Below are 20648 nucleotides of genomic sequence, written 5' to 3'. Positions count from 1 at the left end.
CGAAGGGAGAACAGCATGTCAATGGTGGATCTCTCTGCTCGAAAGCCACACTGTGCCTCAGGGTAGACACGCTCAGCCAGCTTCTGGAGCCTGTTTAAAGTGACTCGAGCGAAGGTTTTCCCCACTATGCTGAGCAGGGAGATTCCACGGTAGATGTTGCAGTCACCGCGGTCACCCTTGTTCTTATAGTGATGAAATTGGCATCGTGCATGTCCTGAGGTACTGCTCCCTCGTCCCAGCACAGGCAAAGCAGTTCGAACATTGCTGAAAATATAGCAGGCTTGGCACTCTTGATTATTTCAGGGGTAATGCCGTCCTTCCCAGGGGCTTTTCCGCTGGCTAGAGAATCAATGGCATCACTGAGTTCCGATTTTGTTGGCTGTACTTCCAGCTCATCCATGACTGGCAGAGACTGGACTGCATTGAGGGCACTCTCAGTGACAACATTTTCTCTGGAGTACAGTTCTAGGTAGTGCTCCACCCAGCGGTCCATTTGCTTGAGTTGGTCAGTGATTGTGTTCCCTGATTTAGATTTGAGGGGGGCGATCTTCTTGATGTTTGGCCCAAAAGCTCTTTTCATGCCATCATACATTCTTCTGATGTTTCCGGTGTCAGAGGCCAGCTGAATATGACTGCATAGGTGTTGCCAGTAGTCATTTGCGCAGCGCCTGGCTGTTCTTTGTGCAGCGCTTCTGGCTACTTTGAGTGCTATGGATGTTAACTCGCTGGGGGCTTTCTTGTAGTTCAGCAATGCAATGCTGAGCGTGGAGCGGCACATCTTCGACAGCAATTTTGGATTTGGGCATCTGCCCTCACCTGAGATTGCAGCAGCATCTGCACATTAATAATGATGAGCACCATTAGCCTCGCCAATATTTTGGCAGCTAATTATGATTCATATTTTCAGTGGGAGAAGCTTTAGACAGCTATACAATAAAACAGATCATAGGACCATTAAGTTTGTGATGTACAACCTCACTTGATTTTTAATGGTAAATTGTAAAAAGTTCATCTGAATAAGAACATAAGGCCATGTCAATTAGAACAGATACAACAAATGCAATTTCTATAGCCACAATGCAATCCCAGAGCAGGACTCTTTTACAGACTGTAGATTGAGTTGCCATAGCTATTATTAATAATTAAAAACTATATTATGGAAATATGTAAACTTCACAGTGGATATGTACATTACGCAAGCGAATGTTGGCCGGAATTTTGTGGGGCCCCATAAGGTGGGGTCAGAGGCGGGAGCGCATGGAAAATCGCGACGGGTGGTGGGGGGTGGTGGGGCAGAGGGCCCGTCGCCTCCCCATCGTCCAGTGATCTTCCTGGGGGCGGGATAGCCAACGATGGCCTTCCTGCCCAGAGGCCAATTGAGGCCCTTAAGTGACCTATTAACAGCCAATTAAGGGCCTCTTCCTACTGCTGCTGGGATCCTACCAGTGGTGGTGAGGAGGGGCCTCCGACGTACAAGGAGAACGCCTTGTAAAATGAGGCACCCTCCCTGTGGGCTTGTGGGGGGCGTCCCTCCTGCGTGGGGAATTTGTGACACATGGAGGACCCCCACTGGGAACAACTTTACCCCCCGGGAACCCCCTCTCCTTGGACTGAATGACCACCCTCCTGCTTGCCCCTCACCGTGGCCTTCCAGACTGGCCCCAGCGGCCTGTCTCACCTGCCTCATCTCTGGGGTTCCAGTGCTGGGCCTGGGTCCGAGCCCTCTGCAGTACCAGCAGTGGCCACTGCTCCCGGTGGCGGTGCCAATACTGCTGAGCTGCTGGCCCTCTGACTGGCCGGCAGCTCTTGGAGGCGGGATCTCCATCCCTTTCAAGTGATGGGGATCTTGCCTCCTAAAACTTTGACTCAAAACTACTGGAGGTTAACTCCAGAGGGGAGCAGTGGTAGGTGGGGCGGGGGAAGAAAATGTGGAGCTGGGGTTCCCCCCGCCTTTTCGGCCCGGCGCTGGGAGCCCCGTCTCCAGCTCAAAATCCAACCCTTTGTGAGCAATGCGGGCAATGTACATATGGTTTGGGTGGTTAACATGTAATCACAGCGTGTTAGACCAGTGCAGACTTATGCTGAGCCGCTTGGTTAATACAGCTCATTTAATGCACATCATACTGGTCTAACAGAGACTGTAGTAACAGTAGTTCCTTGTTCTGTTATCAATATTTATTTATTTTTATTTAGAGATACAGCACTGAAACAGGCCCTTTGGCCCACCGAGTCTGTGCCGACAATCAACCACCCATTTATACTAATCCTACACTAATTCCATATTCCTACCACATCCCCATCTGTCCCTATATTTCCATACCACCTACCTATACTAGGGGCAATTTACAATGGCCAATTTACCTATCAACCTGCAAGTCTTTGACATGTGGGAGGAAACCGGAGCACCCGGAGGAAACCTTCGCAGACACAGGGAGAACTTGCAAACTCCACACAGGCAGTACCCAGAATTGAACCCGGGTCGCTGGAGCTGTGAGGCTGCGGTGCTAACCACTGCGCCACTGTGCCACCCTTAGTTTGCAAGTTTGCCTTGGTAAAATTAGCATAAGTTACAATAATCTGTCATATTTAAGTTTTCAAGAGGATTTAAAGAGGATACAAATATATCAATAATGTAGTTACTGAATGGAGAGAAATGAAACTAAGAATATAAATTGAATTGTATTCTAAATTAATCCTTTAAAGGATTTCACTTCATCTTTACTCTATCCTGCCTTAGTTATGTAACTTGGCAGCAAATTGAAACAAGGATATTGTAAATTCACCTTTCCATTTTTGATACGAACCTTAGGCTAATCATTTCATACATTATTAAGTCTCATTTTGTGAGTGACTCTTCTTTATGCTTATTGTACAATTAGATTACATTATCCCATTTTGCATATTGAAGAGGGTTGCTACCAATCTTCTCTAATTAATTCAGCAATTTATCATGATAGCTTGACCTGAGCAGTTTTTAAAGGATATAACAGCTTCAGGTCCAATAAAATTCTTCATGCATTTGGTCATTTTCTAACTCATTTCCTATAAATGTCTGAAATCACTTTGTATTTGTATGTGATGCACTTAATGTGATGTATTCAAAAAGACCACAGTCTGTCCACTGGCCCAAAGTAGCTTAGTGCCTATCATTCTTCCATTCTAATGGTCTGTGATAACATTTTTTTGAAAAGGAGAATGAAAGGCTAGGGGAATACTTTCAGAGTAAAGTACCCTCCACTTGTTCTGCTTTTTATAAAAGCTAACAAAATTGAAGTTGATGCAGAAAGGATTTTTCATTTAGTGAATCATTCCCCTCCCATGGAGACCTGCCATATTAGATCTTCACTTACACTTGAAATTGCTATCCATACTATGGACTCAGAATTGATTTTTTCTGGTCTGGACAGAAAGCCAAAAATGGCAGGTCTCTACAGGAGGGGAAATAATTCACAATAAATCAACAATACCTCTTCAGAAAAGTTCTGGGGCCTAAATTGCATAGCTCCTGAAAATGGGCGCTGGGATTGTGATGTGCGAATAGCTTGCGCCTGTTGATTGCAATGCAGACGGCACACCAGTTTCATTCTGCCTGTTTATTTCCATGAAGTTTGCTTCCAGCAAGCTCTAACTGCACCATTTATTAGCTGGACACATCAGCAGGGGGCCAATATCATGAGTGGCAAGTACCACTGAAGCTTCCATTGCAGCACAAACAGCAGCTACCCACCAATGGTGTGTTCGATCATATTTTGTGTGGCAGCATGGCTTTCATTGTATGTATGCTATTGATATGGTAGCATAGTGGTTATGGTACTGGATTACTAATCCAGAGAACTGGACTAATAAACCGGAGATGTGAGTTCAAATCCCATCTTGGCTGCTGTAGAATTTAAATCCAGTTAATTAAATAAATCTTGAACTAAAAGCAGCTCTTAATAATGCTAACTATGAAATTACTGACTGTCGTAAAAATAAAACTCAACTGATGTGCGTTAGGGAAGGAAATCTGCCATCCTTACCCTATAAGTGACTCCAGACCAATAGCAATGTGGCCAACTCTTAACTGCCCTCTGAAATGGCAGAGCAAGCCACTCAGTTGTATGGAAAACATTTACAATGGACTGCAGTGGTTCAAGAATGTGGCTCACCACCACTTTCTCAAGGGCAACGAGGGATGGCAATAAATGCTGGCATTGCCAGTGATGACAAAATCCCACGAACGAATAAAATAAAAACGCTGTGCACGTGTATGGGTTGCACATCAAGATTATCAGCCATATTGGCAGCCGATAGCCCTCGTCAGCCTGTAGCCACCCTTTGGTTTGCCATGATGGTTCAAATGCAGCTGACACCGCAGACTGCCACAAAATGAAGGCATCATGACTGCTGCCAGGATACCGAGAATTAAACCTGTTGGGCTATGGCGCACACCAGATGGACATTGGGGAGTGGAATCCCTTTCACTTGGGGTTTAGGTTGGAGTTGACATGCAGAACCTGCAAAGCGATGTGCATGCAATGTTGCCCTGCACTATGGGGAAGTCTGTAAATCCAACAAGGTCACATGATGACTCTGCCTGCTGGTGTCTGGTAAGTGAGAATGAAATGTAATTATCGCTCCTTGAATAGAGAACCTCAATACACGGCAAACTGCAAGATGTTACAAATATCTCCAGCTCCAGCCTGGAAGGAGACAGCTAAAAGTTCATTGCCACAGCCACTTTCACAGTCCCTGGCAATGTGGTACTTGCCCCAGTCTGAGGTTGCAGATGCGGCTCCAACAGATTGCAGATTTCAGTGAGGGTGTCCTCAGTGAAACGCAGACATCTCATACATTGATCCTCATTGAGGTTCAGCTGTGATGGAGTTGACCTGCTCCTGGGGAATGATTTGGCCGAAACAAAAGTAGCTTCTCCAGAAGTTAAGGAAAGACAAAGTGAGGTCAAAGAGACAGAACAGTTGCAGGAAAAGGTTCTAGGAATTTTTCCTTCGTGTATGATGGATGGCACGGACACAATGGGCCAAAGGGTCTGTTTCTGTGCTGTATAACTCTATGACTCTATTTGCTCTCTGAACACCTTGAGCAAATATGGGCTCTTGCTGGGAGACCTTTCCCCCTCTTCCCCGCCCTCTTCCAGTAGCTTGTCCTGCTCTACATGGTCTCTGTTCATTTTCCAAGTCATGCTGTATTCCAAGGGGAATGCCTACGACTGCATCTATGTCTAGGAGCAACTGGTTTCTGCAGAAGCCTTGAAGCCACACCACTCCCTACGGACTTATGCAACTTGGAACAACTATAGAAAGCACAAAACATTTGTTGAATCATAGCAACAGCCGGAAGAAACCAACCAAAAACTAATGATGATTCCTTTAAACTGAGCTGGTCGGAGGTGGGTGTGGGCTGCTGCTGCTGCTGAACATGTTTTCTAGTTGTGCAAGGTTAAGGGAGGACATTGGCTGGAACGTTAAGCTCCAAAATTGTACCACTGGTGTCAAAACAGCATTGCACTCTGATTGACATCATGATCAGCCTGCTCTGCATACTTCCAGTGGAGGTTCACTGCGCAAGTGCTAATGCCTGCACCAATATGACTTCCAATGTGATTTGACCCACAAGTTTGTGTGTATGCCATGAATGTCACTTTGGAGCTCTAAAGGCACGTAGCGCCCAAAAAATGGGTCCTAGTGAGCCCAATTTCTCACCTCTGCAGTTTTCTGTCCCCAAGGCAGTATATGTGGGCAGCGTATAACAACTTTCAATTTTATGGACATTTCTATAACTTTTGATTAGTTTCTATGTGCATAACAATGCCTGGTCTCAGGAACATTTTGACAATTACATATCTAAATCAATAACTCCAACCTCAAATTTAGCATCAGCTGTATGCAGGGTGACGTTCCCTCTATTAATTGTCATTCCCTCTCAATCTGAATTTATGAACCACGAAATGAACTTAAGAGATAGAACCAAAACAGATAATCTTCTCGTAAACAAAATGGAGTAAGATAGATCAGGTGACATTTCCTTTGCTGCCAATACACAAAGAGCTGCAAGAACCATGAGCTAATGTTTAATATCTGGACAAGTCTTGGGGAAGTCATTAAAATACAAATGACCTTTCTGGACACATCCTTGAGAAATCATTAAAATGCAAACAACCCTTTCTATGGTAATGGCTTCTTCTCTCCAACTGATTGGGTTAACAATACTGTTGCTGACTTTTGACTCCAAACTCAACTTCCAAAGCATGGGTGTGAAAAGTCCTACTTTATCAAAGTGAGATGAGGATGAAAGACACCCAGACACCATTTTTGAGGACATTGGAAAGAGAAACTATGGTCACATGACAGAAACTAGGGCTGGATTTTGTTCCCAGCCTACATCCGGTTTTGTGGCTGATGGGGCCGGGGGTGGGGGGTGGTAGGGGTGGTGGTGGCAGAGAATTGGAGCCCAACGCCAGGATTGCCAGGCCCAATCTTGCCAGTGGCAGCGAGGACCCGTGGCGTCACCTCTGCTACTCTGCGACAGGACCCTACTTTACATATTTAAAATACCTCTCTGCATAAGTTTAAATTTAACTCCCCACAATCTTACCTTCAGTTCCCAATCTTGAGCACGACGTGCGGCACTCACGCACATTCACTTTCCCATCCAGGAAAAGCTGGCGCCAACGAGGTGGGGGAGGGGTCAAATCTGCATTATTTTGAACTGTTTGTAGGGCTGGCAGCCTTTTAAAAATGATGCCAGCACCTGCTCTGGCAACAGGGGACACCGTGAACGGTGTCGTCAATGCCACCCCGGGCACGTGATTGGGGTGGGGTGGCCGTCAATATGTTAAGTGGCTGGCCGCTGTGTAATCACGGCGCGCGCCTCCTGTGCAGGGCGGCTGCCATTTCCTGCACCTGCAGCTGCTCCCGGCAGCGAGACAACAAAATCTAGCCCTAGATTTCTGATAAGGACCTTTAATAAAGGTACATTCTGGGCAGACAAAGGAGATCCATCTCTGTCATCAAAGAGAAAGGATCCTGCCTAAGATTACCAGCTTTGAACTACATGTAGGCAGTGACTGAAGTTTGACCTTGAACTCCCTATCTGAGAAATCATACCAGGACTTTGCCAGTGACCCTTGGCTGAAATATAACAAGAGCAGCTGGCAACAGCGCATCCGTCTTTCTGAACCTCCCAAATCTTTCTTCAGTAAACAAGGGAAAAGATTACAGCCCTGCACCATTTCATGTCTTCACCCTGGGGAAAAGCAACTCTAACAGAGAATTCTTTAGAAAATCACCAGAACTAATGCATGTTATCTTTATAATCTCTAGCCTTTCTTGAGTGTGTGTGTGTATCTGTATGAGTGTGAGGGTGGGTGTTGTTGCATATATTTCAGGTTTTTAAAAATTTGTTCCTGGGATTTGGGCGTTGCTGGCTGGGCCTGCATTTATTCCCCATCCCTAATTGCCCTTGAGAAGGTGGTGGAGAGCTGCCTGCTTGAACTGCTGTAGTCTTTGGGGTGTAGGTACACCAGCAGTGTTGTTAGGAAAGGACTTCCAGGATTTTGACCCAGCGACAGTGAAAGAACAGCAATATAGTTCCAAGTCAGGATGGTGTGTGGCTTGGAGGGGAACTTGCAGGTGGTAGTGTTCCCATGCATCTGCTGTCCTTGTTCTTCTAGGTGGAAGAGGTCAAGGGTTTGAAAGGTGCTGTCAAAGGAACTTGGTGAGTTGCTGCGGTGCATCTTGTAGATGGTTCACACTGCTGCCACTGTGCGTCGATGGTGGAGGGGGTGAATATTGAAGGTGGTGGATGGGGTGCCCAATCAAGCAGACTGCTTTGTCCTGGATGATGTCGAGTTTCTTGAGTGTTGTTGGAGCTGCACCCACCAAGGCACGTGGAGAATATTCCGTCACACTTCTGACTTGTGCCTAGTAGATGGTGGACAGGCATTAGGGAGACAGGAGATGAGTTACTCGCTGCAGAATTCCCAGCCTCTGACCTGCTCTTGTTGCCACTGCATTTAGTGACTGGTCCATTTCAGTTTTTGGTCAATGGTGACCCTCAGGATGTTGATAGTGTGGGATTCAGTGATGGTAATGCCATTAAACGTCAAGGGGAGATGGTTAGATTCTCTCTTGTTTGAGATGGTCATTGCCTGGCACTTTTGTAGCACAAATGTTATTTGCCACTTATCAGCCCAAGCCTGGATGTTTGCCAGGTCTTGCTGTATATGGACATGGGCTGCTTCAGTATCTGAGGAGTTGCGAATGGTGCTGAACATTGTGTTGTATAATAAACATTTATCTTTCTTTTAAACCTCTGAGAAAACCTGTCATTGGTCTGTTCTTGATCATTCAGGCATTCTGGGGTTAAAAAAACACTTCCTTAGTCAGTCAAGAGGTGGTAAAAGGGAACCATCCTTATCATCTCTCATCCTGTCCATAACATACTGCTGGTCAAAAATGTGTCTTAAACTTAAACTCAGAACACCTAACACCCCAGTGTGCATTATTCCACTTGCTCCTCCAAGCATTTTAATGGTTTCTTTGAGTGAGATTGTTAACTTGGTACTTAGTTGTATCAAATTAAGGATAGCATTCTCCTGTGCATGCATACCTTCTAGAGGTCAGGTTGAGATGACCTAAACTCAATTCATGCAGAACCTTTATACCCAGCAAAGAACAGTAGCTTTCAGACCATTAAAATACAAACCCAGGTGCCAGAGATGAAAAAATACTGTCAAATTGTTTCATGTTACTGTGTAATATATAACCTTGTAAGGGTGCCTGCACTTTAATTTAGATTTCAGTAAATTATCTTCTTTCCATTATACAATCTTATCATCAAGTATTTTTGTTGTACCACCCATTCCCATCATCACTCAGTCTATTCAGTGACTTTTAGCTGTCAACCATGACTCAGTGGTAGCACACTCGCCTGAGTCAGAAGGTTGTAGGTTCAAGTTCCATGCCTGAGACTCGAGCACATACTCCAGGCCGATTTTACAGTGCAATACAGAGGGAGTGCTGCACTGTCAGCAGTGCCGGCTTTGGGATGAAATGTTATACCATTTGCTCCCTTAGGTGGATGTAAAAGAACCGATGTCTTTAGTGGAAGAAGAGAAGGGGAGTTCTTTCCAGTGGCCAAGATTTCTTCCTCAATCAACATCACTAAAGCATTTTAACCAGTCATTACAATTTTGCTATTTGCGGAATCTTACTGTCTGAAAGTTGGCCACCACACATTACAACAGCAACTACACTTCCAAAGTATTTAATTATCTGTAAATGCTCTGGAATGTCCACAGGTCATGAAATGCACTATATAAATGGAAGTCTTTTTTTTAACATATTGAAGCAGCAACCAATAAACATAGTTACACTCAAACAATATCGAGAGTATAAGTGGTATAGAAAGTGAGAGGAATAAAGTTAATGATGCTATGATCTCAAGAATTTTGAAACTGTAAACCACTCCATCTCCTGGTTTATAACCCATATTTTGTGCTATATTCAAAAGAAAGAGACCTGGGATATATTTTGCCTTTTTTGGTTTCTTGTCCTCTTTTCTCGAGATTTAAAAGCCAAAAATCAAAATCAATCCAACAGTGGGAATGGTAGAAAACTGGCATTCACAAAGCATTTTTAATGACATAACAATAGCTTACATTTATATAGAGTCTTTAAGATAATAAAATGTCCCAAGGCTTTTTATAGGAGTGTAAGCAGACAAAAATTGACAGCAAGCCAAAGAAGGAGATACTAGGATAGGTGACCAAAAGCTTGGTCAAATAGTTAAGTTTTAAGGAGTGTCTTAAAGGAGGAGAGAGAATTGAAGATGCAGTGAAGAAGGTAATTTAATAGCATAGAGTCATCAATGATGGTGCAAAGAAAGTGGGAGATGCACAAGAGGCCAGAAGTGAAGGAACACAGAGTTCGCAGAGGGTTATAGGCTGGAGGAGGTTAAAGAGATAGAGAGGGCAAGGCCATTGAGGCATTTAAACACAAGGAAAAGAATTTTAAAATCTAGACGTTGTCAGACCAGGGGCCAATGTAGGCCAGCAAGTACAGGGGTAATGGATGAATGGAACTTGGTGCAAGTCAGGATACAGGCATCAGAGGTTTGGATGAGCTCAAGTTTATGGAGGGTGTAAGATGGGAGGCCAGCCAGCAGAGCACTGGGATTCGCCAGTCTTGAAGTAACTGAAACATGGATGAGGGTTTCAGCAGCAGATGGACTGAGGCAGGACAGAGACGGGCAACATTATGGAGGTGGAAGTAGGCTTTCTTGCTGATGGAGTGGATATGGGGTCGGAAGCTCAACTTAAGATCATATAGGATGCTGAGGTTGTGAATAGGCTGCTTACACATCTTAATCATTTAAGTAGCTAGTTAATTTGTAGAAGCAGCAGTCATTTCACTCAGGCAGCTGCTGAGCATTCAGGGCTGAGCAAAACTTTGTTTTTATGGCTGACTGCCAAATTCCAAAAGGTCAATTTGCAGACTGGGATACGGTGGGGATGGCAGATGGCATCATGGCTCCAATCACCATGATAAATGCATGAAGAATAAACCTCCTAAGTTCATATGAAGATAAAGGCAATATATGGACATGTATTCAAGTGTTTTCTGCCCATTTTTAATAAAGCAACTCAGTGTGTTTAAATAATATATTTGTTTTAAAATTCCCAATGTGCCACTTTAAAAATGTATGTAGGTACCACTAAAGCACCGGAAACAAAATTGGCCATTTAAAAAAATAATCTAATGTCTATGTATAATGCTAATATTCACATAACCCATGTTATTATTACTTTAACAAAATTAACTGAAGCAATAATCAAATCAAAGTATATTTAATTGTAAATGAAAATCTGTGAGAATTTCAAGCAAAACATATGTAACATTTTAGCACCTTTTTTGCACTGGTCTTCACATCTATTAAAGGCTGTAATTTCATGGAAATGACTAAAGAAAAGTCTGCCACTTTTCTGCATGAGCTTACATACATATATTGTTCCACTTCTATTAGCACTATAGGAAATTGAATCTGTAGAAAGAAGAACCTTTGCTTATGGTTGAGACTTGCGTAGGCTATCCAACCATAATATATATATATATATATATATACATAAAATACTTAAGCTTGACTAGTAAACCTGACCATCATACTTTGAAACATTGGGAGCTGTAATGGTGGGAAACAATCGGAGCTGATGGAACTGAGATGTTTTGTGAAGTAATTTTCTCACATGGAAGTCAGACATTGTTATCAAGAGAGAACAAGGAGTTATTTAAAATGGCTATTAAACAGACCTTGAAGGTTTGCAAAATAAGTTATGTGTCAGTCAGTGTTGCTGAGACTTGATAAACACAACTAATTACCAGCCAACAAATGAAGAACTCAGGCTTCACATCTGGAAAATTGCCAACTCAGTCGACCTGAACGGAGTTCAGCCAGTGAGGATCCGTCCCCAACATAGCACACGCTGATGGAACTTATAACTTATGTATCAAAGACAGTAGCTTTTGAATTTCAGTACTGCATTTCAGTACTGCAGTCAACAGAGAGAGAGAGAGGGAGAGAGAGGTGCGATTTGGTCAATCACTTAAGACTACAATCAATGTCGAACTGACCATTCGCAGGGGGTGGGGGTGATTTATAGGTATAAGCTCCTTGTAACTCCATATATCTATGAGTTCTCTTGACTAACAGTGCATTAAGTCTATTACATTGAAAATGAGTAGTGAATATTTTTCGGTGGTTAACAAAGCTTTTGAGTGTGAACTCATTGGCCTGAATTTTATTAGCGCTTTGAACTCAGTGGCCTTCCGACACGGAAATGCCACCGAAGAGCCCCCACAATATTATGCGCGGGGGCTCATTTAAATGGAGGGGGCGGAGCGGCTGCCCCGATGACATAGAAGGGGCGGCCGCCGCATTCCCGTCAATGGTGTCCGGCGCACTGCGCAGTCGCGGAACCATTTATAAAGGGCTTCAAGCATTTCACTTATATTTCAATATTTAAAGTGGCAGATTTTGAAGTAATTTTCAATAAAATGTTATGCACACTTCAATTCCCTCTCACACCCCCTCAATGAATAATCAGAGTCTTATTTGTCCTACCCCCCAAAAACATTAAAGTTGCATAACAACCTTCCCACCCAAACTTTCTTTCGTTTAACCTTCAACCCCTTCCCACCATCCCCTCACCCAATCGCATTCATTTTTCCCATTCCCCCACCGCCCTGAAAATTTTATTCCTCCATCCTCCTCACCAGGTTCTTGCCTTGGAACTCCATACGGAGTTCCAAAGGCGCGCAAGGTGCAAGTGGCGGCTGTAAAATTGGTGTGGGACGGCTGCGGGCAGCAGGTACGTTAATTTACATCCATTTAAGGTTAACTTAAATATTTAGATGAAGGGCCCGCCGCCAGGCAGCGGGGTGGGGGCGGGGGGGGTGGGGAGGTGCCTCGAGGTCCCCCCCGCCGCCGGTAATATGCAACGGGCTGTTCCGGACGTCGCAGGTTGAGGCGAGACTCTCCCTGCAGAATTTTACCGCTCCCCCCCCACCCCCACCACAACCCATGGCATCGAGGGGCTGGTAAAATTCAGCCATTATTTCTGTAATTCTTGGGTCAGAACTCTTTAAAACCCTGTTAGGACTGAGAAAAGTCTTATAACATCCAGAGCAGAATATGTTTCCCATTCTTTTAAATTCATAGGGACTGAAGATTCACTATATTGAATTACCATTTTCATAAGGGATGCAGGACCAGAGCACAGCATTGTTCATAATACCATTATTATGAATAGGCGGTCAATCTAGCTCTAAAAATAATAATTGGAAATCTTAAAACACTTCAGTAAATTCCATGCAGGTGCAGAAGTAAAATTGGTCCAGGGACCTCAGCCTGATAGAGGGCTGTCTGGCCAAAACCAGTTAGTTCCCCTTATGATTTGAGGAGGGATGTTGTCATGGCATGTTAATCAGATTTTAGTGAAATCACTGCCTGCTCTCATTCAGAGACAGATTTGTGATGTACATTAATTTATAAAAAATGATTGAAATATTTAATTTACTGATTGCTCTGTTGGAGGTTATAAGCAGTCTAGCCTTATATGTTGAAAAAGGTAGCAGATGGCAGTTGTGGAGAAACTAATTAGGAAAATAGGTTCAAAATGTTTTTTAAAAATGATAAAGAAATTCACAGGCACCAGGTCTTGGGGATTTACCCTTATATTTTTTGCTTTAAACTAAGGGGAATGTTAATGTAGAATGTGTAGAATGTTAATCATCGATTTTAAAGATTAAAGCCCCTAGATTTTCACGCAGCCTAGACAGATGGCTTGAAAGTCTATGGTCTCTAAAGAGCCATGAGTAAAGTGAGTTTGATCAGTCATAATGTAATGACTCATCTTAAAGCATCGTATAAAATCTAGCAAACCTTGCAGTAATTGCCAATTTTTTCTCACATAAATCATAAGAATACAGCATTTGGGAAACATAAAATCTGCATTTAGTACAGTGCGAGCGTTTTTCTCATTCCCTGGTTGAGGAGCATTACTGGGACAAAGTAAGGAGAGCTATGCACTCCACATGACCCATGGCATAGCATAATATGGCAAAAAAAATGGTGTATAATTAAAAGAACTTCTGACTAGCACTGAAATAAATTAAATATCCAGTGAAATAAATGATTTCCTAATTTATTGTAAATCCAGCTCTCATCAACAACTATAAAGCCAGCCTTTCATATAAATCAAATGTAGAAAAGATTAGGTTATCTTAATGTGGATAATTATTCCATTTCATTTTGAGACAATATAAAATACCTGAAAAAAAAGTTTTCTCATTGACACACTTACTTTTGTCATTATCTCCATTTTATTTTAAAAGGTGGAATCTTACATGTAATGTACACCATTCAGGAGTGTTAAATTGTATTGATGTTCATTAGCTGTTCAGAAGCAGTGAAGAATAATCAAAGGCTTTTAATCAGAACTGGAACTGTAATAATTAAAAGTACAATGTAAGGATAAGTGGAGGTTGTTACGAACAGATGAGGAGAGGTCACAAGGCTCTCCTCTTGTCTTTCTCCTCGTTTGACCGCAACAGGGTTTATTCCTTTTAAAACAGTGGATGTGCTTACTACTTCAGTGAGTGTTTAACCTTTTACATTTGTTGTGATCATAAAAGAACCAATTGGACAGGTTTTCTTGAGTTTAAAGAAATAGGTTAGTTTATTGTATTTTAAAAATGTAAACCCGATCTTGATAAAATAATAAAACTACATGACACCTTATCTCACACACACACACACACACACACACACACACACACACACACACACACACACACACACACACACACACACACACACACACACACACACACACACACACACACACACACACACACCACACACACACACACACGTTACAGAGTGATGAGGGAGAGTTTGGGTTGGATTAGAGTCCAGAACACATAAAAATAATATATAGTCTGTGGGGTCTGGTAATTCCATTGCCTTCCGCATGAAGTTGTGATCTTAAAGTCTCTGGCTGGTAGAAGTGCACTTTGTGGCTGGCCCACCTGGTTCAGGTTTTTCTTGGAGACAGAGATGTAGGTGGCTTTCTTCCCTCGGGTCTTTTCTGTAGCAACAATAGACTTGGATGTTCCACAGTTACAGACAGGTTTCAAAACTTGCAGTATATCTGGAGAAGAAGAGGGAGAGAGAGACACACACACAACCCCACTGGGGTCTTGTCTCATTAGGACTTGAAGCTTGCCTTTTTGCAAAAGACTGCTAATTTTTCACAGATGGGGAGGCAGTCACATGATTGTCCAGTGTCCTCATTTGCAATTTAATTAGATTCAAGTCTAGGAATTCTCAATCTCTCTCAGGTCTCATTGCTTCAATGTTTACCCCCCTGGAGGTACGTCTCCACTGTTAATGTTCCAAGATGGCTTTGAATGTCCTGCTAACAAGAGCGATACTGGATAATCTACTCAGTGATCCAAGCCATTGTCCTGGAAGGGGCCTCGTTCGACATGCATTTCCAATTCGATGTATCGGAATGTGAGATATTTCAATGCAAATTGTGGTGGCCATCTTGGCTGCCAGCTTTTTCAAAGTTAAATGTAGGATCCCAGCTTTCCTTTTTAAAAGTTTAGTGTAGTGTTACGACCAGGTGAGGAATGTGTCTAGGGGTCTGTTACTATCTTCAACTGGTCTTATTGTAACAGGGTTTAATTTTAAACACACTGTGTTTTGAGCTCCCCCTTTGTGAATTCTTGTTCACAGCTTTCCAATTATAAGGAAAAGAAATAAGCACAAACAGGCTTATTTGGTTTAAAGAAGAAAAGTGAAATTCATTAAGCTTACTTGAACTCTAATATGGTTCACGCCTGCGGACATATGACGCGCCCACGCTAGCATGCACACGCAATATACACATGCAAATAGGGACAGAAAAGAGAAGAAAAAATAAAGTGCAACAGTCTGAGGCAATATCTTGATACTGTGATTCGCTCATGGTATAGTCCTTTTGTGGGTAATTCTTGCGTTTCATTGGGGCCGAGTATTCTGCTTAAACCTTGTTCATGTAAGAAACTTTTCTCTCTTTGAGGTTCACAAGATTCAGTTGCCTGAGAGATGAGCAGGCAGACAGGAGAGGAGGTAATTCTTGCTTCAGTTCCAGGAACAGACGGCGTTCTCTGTTCAAATTCTGTTTTTCCAGTTTAAAACTCCCCTAGTTGGCCAGCAGGTGGTCACGTGATCGACTGATTTGACCAGGTCTCTTGTGTGTATTGGGGCGGGGACTGGTTCGTTTGTTTCAATACTGTCTGGTACTATGCAAATGTCCTTCTAGTCAGGGACTTAAAATTTTGAGTTTTAATGTTCATGTGGCGAAATCATGTGTGCCTCAGTCTTGGCAGGTGGTGGTGGGGGGGGGGGGGCGTTGCCTGACAATAGGTTTCCAACTGATGAATTAAAAATCCTCGTTTGGCATAGATTATTTTCTTGACACCTCCACAGCATGCAGAATGAACTATGGCCACAGGAACATTTCATTACAAGGGTCATTGGGAAAAAAAACACATTCATTCCCAAACACTCACTTCTCAAACTCACACTGCCCTAGTGAGGCTCTGGTTTAATTTTTTGGAGTTTTGTCATCATCCTTCCTTTGGATGAGGTACCATTAAAAAATTGCATTTCTTCTGGGTTACATGTTGTCAAATGGGGTTAGAGTTTCTCTAGCATCAATCTGTAGTACTCTGGGAATGTTCATTTCAATAAAAATGTGGTTTAGTTTAGAGATACAGCACTGAAACAGGCCCTTCGGCCCACCGAGTCTGTGCCGATCATCAACCACCCATTTATACTAATCCTACACTAATTCCATATTCCTACCACATCCCCACCTGTCCCTATATTTCCCTACCACCTACCTAAACTAGGGGCAATTTATAATGGCCAATTAACCTACCAACCTGCAAGTCTTTGGCATGTGGGAGGAAACCAGAGCACCCGGAGGAAACCCACGCAGACACAGGGAGAACTTGCAAATTCCACACAGGCAGTACCCAGAATTGAACCCGGGTCGCTGGAGCTGTGAGGCTGCGGTGCTAACCACTACGCCGCCCAGTTGAAGGTGAAGCTTGTAGTATGCAAATTTCCATTACTTCTTGTGGCAAGGTTTTGTGTCTATTAAAGCTTTAAACCCTTAACTGCTGTTTCCACAACACATGGCTTTAATCAGTCAAGTTCCGGCACATTGATAATTCTTATCTCTATACTGATAGTGGCTGATAAATTGTGTTTTAGCCCCTGTGAGGTGTCTGAGGTTTCCTCCGTGCCCTCGTTCTTGCTGAGTTCTGAATGTAAAGTGTTGAGTTTCATTAGCTTTGGAATTGGGACCTGATAATTGGATTCTTCAGTGGGTAGATCCACACTGACCTCAGTTTTAGTTTTCTGGTGAGTTACGCAAGTGCTCTTTACTTTTGGGGCATTTTTGTTCCCTTTTCCGTGTACTTAGGGGAGGTTTTTGTTTCTAATCTGCCCTATGTCCTCTGGGATATTACTACTCTCAGGTGTCTGTCCAGCTTTCACTGCACTCCCTTGTGTCACTTCAACTAGGTGAGGCATCTCCCTCACTTTTAGCTTGCCCTTTTCGGAACTTTCCTTGTCCCTACAGACTTTTTTAAATGCTATGAGCAGCCATTTTAGGACCTCCCTTTCTCCTGCATTTAAATAGGAGAGTACAGTGTCTAATTTTGCTAACATTTCAGAGTTAGCTAACCAGACAGTAGGGGTTCAATTTGGGAACCCTCCCGGCCCTCCTCTAACATGGAAGGCTCATCCCTGTGTCCCAAACACCTCCCCTTGATTAGTTTAAGAGGACCTCTCACCTTGTGTCCATAAACTAATTCTTGCATTTCTGTTTATAAGTAAAATGTAACCAGTTGTGATTTGGACCAGCATGTGGAGCTCGCCAGGTGGTGAGAACATGGAGGTGGAGAACATCGGGACGAAGGGAGAAGAACTCTGACCGAAGATATTATCATTGGAATTCATATTGGACTTTTAAAAATTAAAGACAATGTCAATTCATTGTCTACACCAGAGTTGTCCAACATATGGCCCATGGGCCAGAATCTGCCCCACAAAAGGTTTTGATACAGCCCGCCAATCCTGTGTGACTGGCAGTGGGCTGCCCATGGCTTACCTTTGATTAACAACCTTCCTACTAAAGTGTACATCAGGCGGAGGGCTTAGGCGGGATCTATGTCTGAAGGACAGCAGACGACTGTCTATGATTGGCCACTCTCTGTGACTGACAATGGGCTGCCCGGGCGGGGTAAGCAGTGATTGGTAGTTCACAGCGCACTGGGATCCGTCACCCCTGCCTATTTTGGGCGGTTCAGGGAGTGAGCAAGTGAATGGGAATAGCTGCTGCAGGGGAGAGGGAGAGAGAGGCTGAGCGGAGAGCAGGATGTGGGCCAGCACACAATCAGGGGTGCAGGGCATAGCAGTGCTGAGGGAGCACAGAGAGAGAGAGAGAGAGAGGCAGGCAGCCCTTTAAACCAGCACCGGCCCGGGCAGCAGTGAGAGAGAGAGAGAGAAAAAAGAGAGAGAGATATAGACACAGAGAGGTGGGGAGACAAAGGGGGGAGAGGGGGGGGGGACGGGAGACACAGAGGGGGACAGAGAGAAAGAGAAAAAGAGAGGGACACAGGGGAAGAAAGAGAGGGGGTAGAGGGACACGGGGCAGCGAGGGGAGAGGTGGAAGAAAGCAGGGACGTAGAGGGGGAGAGAGAGAGAGATGGGGGAAGAGAGAGACACAGAGGGCAGAGAGGGAGAGGGAGAGAGGGACACAGATGGGGAGAGAGATGGACACAGAAAAGGGAGAGAGGGAGGGTGGAGGGAAAGAAATCAAAGCCACTCCTGACCGATGGACATCTATCTGGAATACTCCACATCGCTATATCAAATATGTGTGCACACACTGACTACTTGTGTAAGCAAAAACAGTGCCAGCTGTCTCACCAAATTGGTGTTCAACATAGTGACGAGAAAGTAAGTCAATAAATTAGTTTTCTCATTTAAAGCTTGTTCACAAAAATGCACATTTTTTGTTGTTTTGGTTAATAGTAAGAAAAATTTACAAAGCCTTTATCTTGCTGAAATTTGCTCACCGGCCCCCTATGTAGGACAAAAATTGTAATATGGCCCCCCAGACAAAAAGTTTGGACACCCCTGGTCTACACTATCTATACCCCTTTGAGTGTGTTTTTTATCTGTTGTGTACAAGGGCAAAAGTGAATGACAGCATGGGTGAATGGTGAACAGAGGTAGAGGAGGCTGCAAGCCATTGATCTTCTACATCTTTCTATCTCTGGTCTTTAAACATCTGGAGGAACAAACAGTACTATTAACCTTGGCCTACGTGGCCAGCACTCTATCTTTATTGGCTAGTTTGCAAATCTCTTATGAGCTAGCTGATGGAGAGATTGTAGGATACGTAGAGACATTATTTTTTTTTTATTTGGAGATACAGCACTGAAACAGGCCCTTCGGCCTACCGAGTCTGTGCCGACCAACAACCACCCATTTATACTAACCCTACAGTAATCCCATATTTCCTATCACCGCCCTACACTAGGGGCAATTTACAACGGCCAATTTACCTATCACCTGCAAGTCTTTGGATGTGGGAGGAAACCGGAGCACCCGGCGAAAACCCACGCAGACACAGGGAGAACTTGCAAACGCCGCACAGACAGTACCCAGAATCGAACCCGGGCTCCTGGAGCTGTGAGGCTGCGGTGCATAAACTCACTGAAGGCACAGTGACTCCCACATCTCCAACCCCAAATGCCAGGCCATAATAGAACCCAATAGTTGCTATTGCTTCCTCTTCAAATGATGTCACATGTCAGGCTTATGTACTTTCTCACCCAGCAGCCTGACATTTTCTGGCATTGTGCGTCATCGTCTGCTACAAGAGGAATGCATAGAGTTAATTGGCTGTTGTGGTCTATTTATCCTACAACTACAATCAATCAGGTTTGGAGAATAGATGGTAGCAACAGTAGATGTAAGGGAGCAAGGACATAGGATGTGAGCATTCCATATGCCAGCACACATAATAGGAGGTGATACAATTGGCATGCGCCTTGCTGAGCGGCTTTCTTTCTGGGACAAGGAACGTGATGTCACATGATATTTCAAATAGCAATGCTTGACTATTGTACCAGTGATACTCATTTCCTTCTCTGTGATTCAATTCACTGCTCTCTTGTTCATCTGAAAACACCCTTGCTTTTGTTGACTTAATGAGGTCATTAAACTTCCTCAGACACTATAAGGAGGGGGAAACTTGAGGTTCTAGAGGTTCCTCTCAAAATTACAGCTACCTCCTTCCATGTGGCCCATTTTGTTACATCTGATGGCTTCTTCCTGGTTCTCCTATAATGGCATAATTCCATTCTATAATTTGCGATAGCAGCACTTCCATATCAACTTTGAGAACTTAGATGCCGGCCATTTCCCTCTGTCACAACAGCCATTTCAAATTATTTTCCAAGAGTTCACTTTTTAACCTGCAGCGCTTTAAATAAGGAAGCTGTGCACTTACTCCATCCCCTTCTTCAATTGTCCACCCTCCTCCCCGGCATATCTGGCCTGCTACTGATGGGACTCATGCTCTTGTCTCAACAGCAATACTGAAATTAGCTGACTCCTCGCTTCCTTGGATTTTGGAAGACAGTAGTCCTACCCCACTGATGCTACCGCCTTGGGGATCTAGGAACTTCCAGACAAAAAAATTCTTCGTTATAGTTTCTGAGTGATTCCACGTGGTCGTATAAATAGATTACAGGTGCCAAATAATCTTGAATACAAGAAGCCAGCTATTCATTTTGAAGTAGATTTCCACTTGGCTACTGACATTTATTAGCAGAAAGGAGGTCATGATGCAGGAATATCAGCTCAAATTATATGAATGATGTTTTTTATTCATCCAAATACATTTATTGACTTGATTCTTTCCTTCTCCCACCCAACATTTTCTTTTATTCAGTTCACATTTTGCTACATATGTTACATTACACATTCACTGCTAAGGTGTACTAAATATAATCGGG

General features: G+C 43.6%; 1 protein-coding gene across 4 annotated transcripts in view; it reads right to left on the bottom strand.

Annotated features, from left to right (window-relative positions):
• The window catches only part of LOC137372567 (potassium channel subfamily T member 2), a 921357-nt gene that overhangs the window by 319069 nt on the left and 581640 nt on the right, over positions 1-20648 (bottom strand). The gene's annotated exons all lie outside the window — the stretch shown is intronic.

Source organism: Heterodontus francisci, chromosome 8 (genome assembly GCF_036365525.1).
Source record: "Heterodontus francisci isolate sHetFra1 chromosome 8, sHetFra1.hap1, whole genome shotgun sequence".
NCBI lineage: Eukaryota > Metazoa > Chordata > Chondrichthyes > Heterodontiformes > Heterodontidae > Heterodontus > Heterodontus francisci.
The sequence above is the reverse complement of the archived record's forward strand: the minus strand, read 5'-3'. Positions and strand labels throughout refer to the sequence as shown.